Below are 7,912 nucleotides of genomic sequence, written 5' to 3'. Positions count from 1 at the left end.
GGAGGTGAAGCTCGTGCACAGCCGCAGGCCGACTCGCGTTGCACACGCGGTAGGATCGTGACTGGCGCAGCCGTGCCGCCGCATCGTCGTGTACGCGCACACGCGGCGCATGATGACCTTGTGGGCACGGAGAGGTGGACTGCAGCTGTCGAGCGAGTATTGGCCGCGTCCAAGAACATGCCGATGGCTTCCTGCCGTGTATGCGCAGCGCTGAGCCGGAACTCGGACGCGACATTACGGATGCGAGAGATGCCCGCCCTCTTGCCTTCAGTTTTGCGTGAAAAAAAAAAATTGCGAGTTATAGTAGCGTGCATTGCAAGGGACCGGGATTTTCTCATGACGTTACACTCACAGCACGCACACACAAACACACACATACACCACGCGCACATACACCAACGTGAACACACACACACTCACATGACAATTAATTATGTCATTACTGATAAATATAGATAACGCATTCATGAGACAATGTCAGTTCATATGCAACAACTCCATACATCTAGAGAGACATGATACAAGATGCGTGGCACAGTTTGCTGTTGATCCTAAGTGCTGCGCGTGATAAGGACGCGCAGTTCCACGAGATATGCGCACGCGACCGCGGGGATGTTCAGTATGAAGCGCTTGCCGCAGTGGGGACGTGTGCCAAATTCGAGGCCCGGCGCACGCTCCACAGCGTCAGCGGATGGTCTGTAGTTTTAAAAGATGACAATGATTATATATGAACGATATCTAGGAATTGAGATTATAAAACAGTAACAAAAATTGCTCAGTCATGCTCCAGATTAGCTGAATCAAAAAGATTATAATTTAATATGAACAAAACAAATACAATGTTATAAAATTCACAACAAAGAAAGGATAGAGAAGGAGATATTAATAGCAACCAAGTACATTCAAAAATGCACCAAAATTCATACCTTACGCGGATGTTAATTAATGATATAGGACGGTTATAACGATATGATAAGAGATTAAAGTCCGAACTGAAAAATGTAGGTCTATGATGAGGAAGATATTATCATGGCGCAGAAGAGCAAAATTATGGAAATCATACCTATAGAAGCAGAGTGAAATTTATACGAATGCACCAGTTACCTTCCTTCCGTAAATAACAGTGAAACCATGGACATGCAAAATAATAATCATGCAGAAACGACATAAAAATCTACGAAGTGGCATTGAAAGACGATGAAAACTCCAGAAAGAACGGAGAAATCAGTAAAAATAACATATAGTTTCTATACGCAAATCGTGGTAATACATTAAAAACGCATTATTTGTGATTGAAAAAAATTTCCCCCCCCAATATGCTTACTTATAAACATCAAAAAATGGTGCTGTGCATGTAAAACATGTGAAATGCATCGGCCTAGACTGGTACCAGGTCGACAGTTCACACGCTACACTAACAGCATCAGTGTAGCGAAGGATACTTGCCAGAGTGAAGGTGGCCGAACGGGTACCAGTCTAGCATCAGCTGAGCATTTCATTATTTACGAAAAGTAAACACAGTAGACCAGGAACTGGTCACGTCGGTGACGCCCCATTCATGTACATCAACGAAGAAGGCGGGGCTTATTCTGTTTACGGAGATGCGAAAAAAGCAACAAAAGGACCTAGCGCAGTGCGCTAAACAGCGTGTTATTTTCGTATGTGTGCCAAACTCTATCGTAGGAAACCGTTCTAGCCTAGCAGAATGCCCTAGCAGCCTAGCTCCTAAGATCGGCAATTCCGTGCTCTAATGGTATTATACCTAGAAGTTATAATAGAGAGGTGCGGCATAGACTGTGTTTGGAAGACACAAAGTGTCAATCCTCGGCTCGCCTCGGCATCATGGGCGCATCACGTCGAGTTACTCGCAGCTAGGGCCTGCATACCTCCCAAATCCCATTGGTTGATACAAATCACGTGCCTGAAACTCCTGTTTTAATCTCAACTTTTATGGTGCATTGTGACCCTAACCCTCACCCTAACACTAATTACAATTTAATTTAAAAAATTAACTATATTTGTATCAACCAATGGGATTGAGGTTATGGCAGGCCCTAGCCGCGAGTCAAGTCAAGTCAAGTCAAGTCAAGTAATCTTTATTTATAGTCGCGTAGTGTTACGAACGAGAGAAAACATAAGCTCTGATGAGCTTTTAAGACCGACCAACTAACATAGCAGGGTTCTCCAAGCTTTTTCATTATAGCATGGCGGGTGCTGCCTTTACGGTCCTAGCTGCAAATCGCCGAAGGCGGTTTGCATGCTAGGGAGGTCCAGGGGCTATGATATTTAGCATGGCGGCTATGATATTTAGAGTGGCGGCGCAGTGCATTTAGGGTGGCGGGTTCGACGCGAGATAGCCTGGCGGGCCACCAGGCTATAAGTGCTCTTGGAGAACCCTGCATAGGTAGACCAATAAATAAAACAGTACATAACAATTTAAACATGCATACTATACAGCATTCGAGCTACGATGGAATAAATTTAGGTATAATTACATGGTATCTAGCGCAGTGCTATTCAACCGGGTGAACGGTGCCACCCTGGGCCTGATGAAATTTGGATTGGCTGTAATGGCGAAGATAGTGGAATGGGGGTGGAATGAGATTTAGAACAGTCAACGACGGTATTTTCGCCTGGGTATTTCAAACGAGAGCCTGCTCCATCTAAACTCGCCCTACACCTCAAGAACAAACATCCCGAACACCAGAACAGAGCAAAGACTTTTCGAGGCCAGCTGAAGGCGGTTCTGGAGTCAACATTCTTCTTTGAAAGCGTGTCTGTTGAGTGAGCCAACAAGAAGGAGAAGCCGCCGGTGAGGGCATGCACTGGAAATGGCTCTCGTGATGATGCAAGCGAAACGACCATAACACGAACTCGCAGACCGTGGTTCTGCCCTCCTGAAGCATTGCCTCTAAAATTATTCACGGAGGAGACCGAGCTTTGAAGAAGGTGGACACGCTTGCTCTGTCCGACACTACCACCGCCCGCGCGTGGCAAGATGGTTGCTGATGACTTGAAAGATCAGCTTTTCAAGAAACTACACCAAGCTGTCTGTTACGGTCTTCAACTTGATGCAAGTGCAGTTGATCGTTTATTGCCATATCCCCGACTTGGAGAAGGGAAACTCTCGTCGACCACTACGTGTGCTTGTGTACCGGTAGGAGTCGAAACCACTGCGCAAGCAATTTTTGACAAGCTGACTGAGTTCTTGGATGAAGGGGATGTGCAATTGGATAAATGCAAGGCTATGACCACAGACGAGCAGCGGCAGATGACGTGGACGAGTGAACGGGCTTGTCAAAAAAACCAAGCTGTGTCGCCAACTTGCGTGCCACACACTGTATGATTCAGCAGAGAAGCCTTGGCCTGCAAGCCGATAGGATCGACACAAGACCGAGAAGAATAAACTGTACTGGAGGACGTTGTGAAGATCGTGAATGCAGTGAAAGCCAACACGAAGAAGCATCGGATGTTCAGTAAACTATTACAAGGACATGGATGCCGAATTCTCGAAACTGCTCTACCACAGTGGCGTTCGTCTGGTTATCAAGGGAAAGTGTGAACGAGTTCTGGCTTTGAGAAAAGAATGACAGTATTTTCACGGAGCAAGCAGACGAGAAGGCTGTTGCTGTTTCAAGATGACTTTTGGGTTTCGCAGGCTGGCCTATTTGGCTGATTCCTTCGGCCACCTGAACAAGTTGAACACTTGACTCCAAGGAAATTGAGCGGCAACGTGTTCATTACGATTTTCCAGGTACCGGCTTCGAAAGAAGATCGAACAGTGAAAACGGAAGGCTGAGAATGCTGATTTTTCGGACTTTCCTGAGCTACAGACTTCATGGCGAGGATCCAACTGTGTGGAGAACGAAGAGGAGTGTTGCAGCAAGTAGTAACTAGATGGTGTCGACGCACCTCACACTGCTTCAATCGAATTTCAACAAATACTTTCGCCGAAAAGAGAAGCAGAGAATTGCCAAAAAGCAGTGGATAATCAATCTTTTGTGGCTGACGAAGACCGAAAGATTGTGCAAACTGCAGACCGACCTCGTCGCAGAAGGTTAACTTCAGAACTTTTGAGACATACAGTGACTTCTGGATATCACTGCTACGCATCCGCCGAGTACCAGCAAAACGCGCTGAAGAAGCTGTAAGCGCCCTCGTAGCAATGCCCAGCCTGACCTCTTGCAAAAAGAAATTTTCAGCTCTGGCGGCATCAAGACCAAGCAGCGAGCCTCAATTGAGAGACGTGGACACGCTCATGAGAAGGGCGCCTATCAGAACTCGAGCCCAGATTTGACAAAATCGCGGACAGCATACAACAACAGCCGTCACATTAGTTCGTACGGTTAGGTTAGGTTAGACAGTACTTTAGGACTTAGTTAAGCATTGCAGTTTTCAAAAGTAATAAAAAAAAAAAGGATAATGGGATAGTGGGGTGATGACTTCAGAAGTCGAGTCGCTAGGGGTGACAAGTCAAAAAAGGTTGAATAGCACTGAATTCTAGCGGGTCTGTATTTTTGTATAACGAAGTGACCATTGCCAACTTCCGTCTATAAGGAAATCGTCCCCGTTTTAGTGTTAGGTGCGCAATTCTTGTTATTGGGAAATTACTTCATCCTTCACCATATGAATTATCTTTGGTGATACTTTGTCAATCCCCGTTGCCTTTTTTCTTGCGCTATTTGTCAAGATATTTTCTGACATCCCGTTCAGAAAACTTCCTGGAAGTTGAACGGGGTGTCAGGGAGGTGGTATATTGTTTCCGAATAGCCTTTATACTTGAGGATGTCGGTGTCTACCATACATTTAAGCCTTCCGGCTCTCAAGTTTTTCGAGCAACTCAGGTGAATTTGGTTCTGTTATCCCTAAATTTGGCAACATTAACGAAGTACTCATTAAAAAGATTGCATACCTCGTTTTGGTTTGAGACGGTTTCATTGTTGTGTCTCAGGTGAATTTGGTTCTGTTATCCCTAAATTTGGCAACATTAACGAAGTACTCATTAAAAAGATTGCATACCTCGTTTTGGTTTGAGACGGTTTCATTGTTGTGTCTCAGGTGAATTTGGTTCTGTTATCCTGAATTTGGTTCTATTATCGGTCAAGGGTATTCCCCTTGGGGGATGGTGAAACTGGTGAAAAAGGGCGTATGGTGGACCAGAAATCATTCAATTTTGTGCCACCACCGCATCGTTCGGTAAAATATAGCCGTATTGCTTGTTTCTTCAACCTGTTTACTTTGTTTCTCTGTTTTCTATATATATGCTTCCCAGTTCTGCCTTGATTTGCATCTTTGGTGGTTCATATAAAGCACCTTTTTGTGATTTATCGCTTTACGAAGTTCGCCATTCATAAACGGTGCTTTACTTTTTCTCTGAGTTTCCTGTTTGAATGGTATGTGTTTGTCTATGACTTCACTAAGCATCAGTTCATGTGCCCAGTATACGTCATCAATGTAATCAAAGACGTGGGCCACGTGAAATGGTACTTCGCTTAGTTCTTGTTTTAGAAGTTTCTCGTCAGTTGCTTTGAAACTTCTGTACACTAGCTCTTCCTTTTTAAAACCCTGTACATTCCCTCTAAATACTGTATACACAAGGTGATGCCAATCACTCAGTCCAGTGTCGAAAGACTTGGTACAGTACAGCTTTTCTGGTCTGTTTGTCGCAATAATGTCGACCAATGAGGGTTTACAGTCCTTCATGAAACATGTTGGTTTGTCTACAATATTATGCATATCGAATGTATCACATATATATCAGACATGGGTTTCCCCTTTGTTGCATCACACAGGTCAAAGTTCAGATCGCCTATAATGAAAACATTCTCATAGTGAATATATGCTTCGTCCAAATGTGTATAACAATCTGAAATAAAAGCATTTCCTCGTTCGCTTGGCGGTCTATATACAGACTTTACCAGCCATTGAGCTTTGCCTAACTTTACTTCTACACTAATTATCTAATATCTTCCGAGTGTTCAAATTGTAACTCGGTCTTCTGCCGAGATGGAATGTCAGATCTAATAGTATTCCATCTATATACATAAGTATTCCACCATCATATCCTGTCCTGTCAGATCTATATGATTTATATCCGGCTACCTCAAATTGGGCGTTGGGAAACGACGCATCCAGCTTGGTTTCCTGAATAATCAAAATGTCAACTAGGTTATCATACAACATTTCATGTAGCGCTATTTGTATCTGACACTGTTTATGTTTATGTGCTCCATAATAACGTTCTTGTTGTGTTTCGCTCTCGTCTCTCGGAGTTCACGAAATAGCATCTCCTTGTCTCATGATCTGTTCTCTTCATCATTTGTTCCGTTATCGCTAATCGACCCCTCGTTTATGTCGGAGATCGAGTCGGTCGGCAAAAGGTAGACCGAATAATTCTGTCCCATATAACCTTTTTTATATTTTGGTGAGGGTTATATTGGGACAGAACGGGGTTCATTGAAATTTCGTGAGATCGCATGCAAAATGCATGCGCTGCTAATGCGGCCCATACGCCGCTATTGGCATGAAAAAAAACCTACCGTTCCCTTCTACATGGCTTTACCTTGCTACTGATATGTGTATGGCCGAGAATATACGCACGGCGGCCGTGTGGATAAGATTCGATATGGCTATACGCACGGCGGCCGTGTGGTGGACTCAATAAGGCTATACGCACGGCGGCTGTGTGGATAAGATTCAATATGGCTATACGCACGGCGGCCGTGTGGTGGACTCAATAAGGCTATACGCACGGCGGCTGTGTGGATAAGATTCAATATGGCTATACGCACGGCGGCCGTGTGGTGGACTCAATAAGGCTNTGCTCGACAGGAGAACCTTTCCTCGCTCCTTCTGTGCTGCATTCGCCGCGGCCAAAGCATTCGTTGACTACATCCGAGGCGGCGTTGCGACGGTGGCTCCACACAGTGGTCGAGGCGGCGCATCACTTCCGCGGCCGCACCTTCTTCGTAGAGCTGGAATGCGGCGTTGAGCGCGCGCGAGTTAAGGTAAATACGGGGAGAGCACGACGCGACCCCCCTCCCACACCTTAGACACCCTGCACACACACCCACATCCCTGCCACCCCGCACAAACACCCACACCCCTGACACCATGCACACATACCCCTGACACCCTGCACACACACCCACACCCCTGCCACCCTGCACACACACCCCTGCCACCCTGCACACACACACACACATCTCTGCCACCCTGCACACACACCCACACCCCTGCCACCCTGCACACACACCCACACCCCTGCCACCCTGCACACACACCCACACCCCTGCCACCCTGCACACACACACACGTCACTGCCACCCTGAACACACACACACACACATACACCTCTGCCACCCTGCACACATACCCACACCCCTGCCACCCTGTACACAAACACACACCCCTGCCACCATGCGCGCACACACACACACACCCCTGCCACCCTGCACACACACACCCACACCCCTGCCACCATGCACACACACCCACACCCCTGCCACCCTGCACACACACATACCCACACCCCTGCCACCATGCACACACAGCACACACCCCTGCCACCATGCACACACAGCACACGCCCCTGCCACCATGCACACACACCCACACCCCTGCCACCATGCACACACAACCACACCCCTGCCACCATGCCCATACACCCACACCCCTGCCACTATGCACACACACCCCTGCCAACCTGCACACACACACACCCACACCCCTGCCACCCTGCACATACACCCACACCCCTGCCACCATGCACACCCACACCGACACCCCTGCCACGCTGCAGCCCCTCTCCCCACACACACCCAGGTCTGGGGGAAACTTGAGAAAGAATGATATTTCTTGTTTATTTTCATGGGTCCATTCACATAGTTACACGCACACACGGACGCACGCA

The sequence above is a fragment of the Priapulus caudatus genome, unplaced genomic scaffold (assembly GCF_000485595.1).
Source record: "Priapulus caudatus unplaced genomic scaffold, Priapulus_caudatus-5.0.1 Scaffold248, whole genome shotgun sequence".
NCBI lineage: Eukaryota > Metazoa > Priapulida > Priapulimorpha > Priapulimorphida > Priapulidae > Priapulus > Priapulus caudatus.
The sequence above is the reverse complement of the archived record's forward strand: the minus strand, read 5'-3'. Positions refer to the sequence as shown.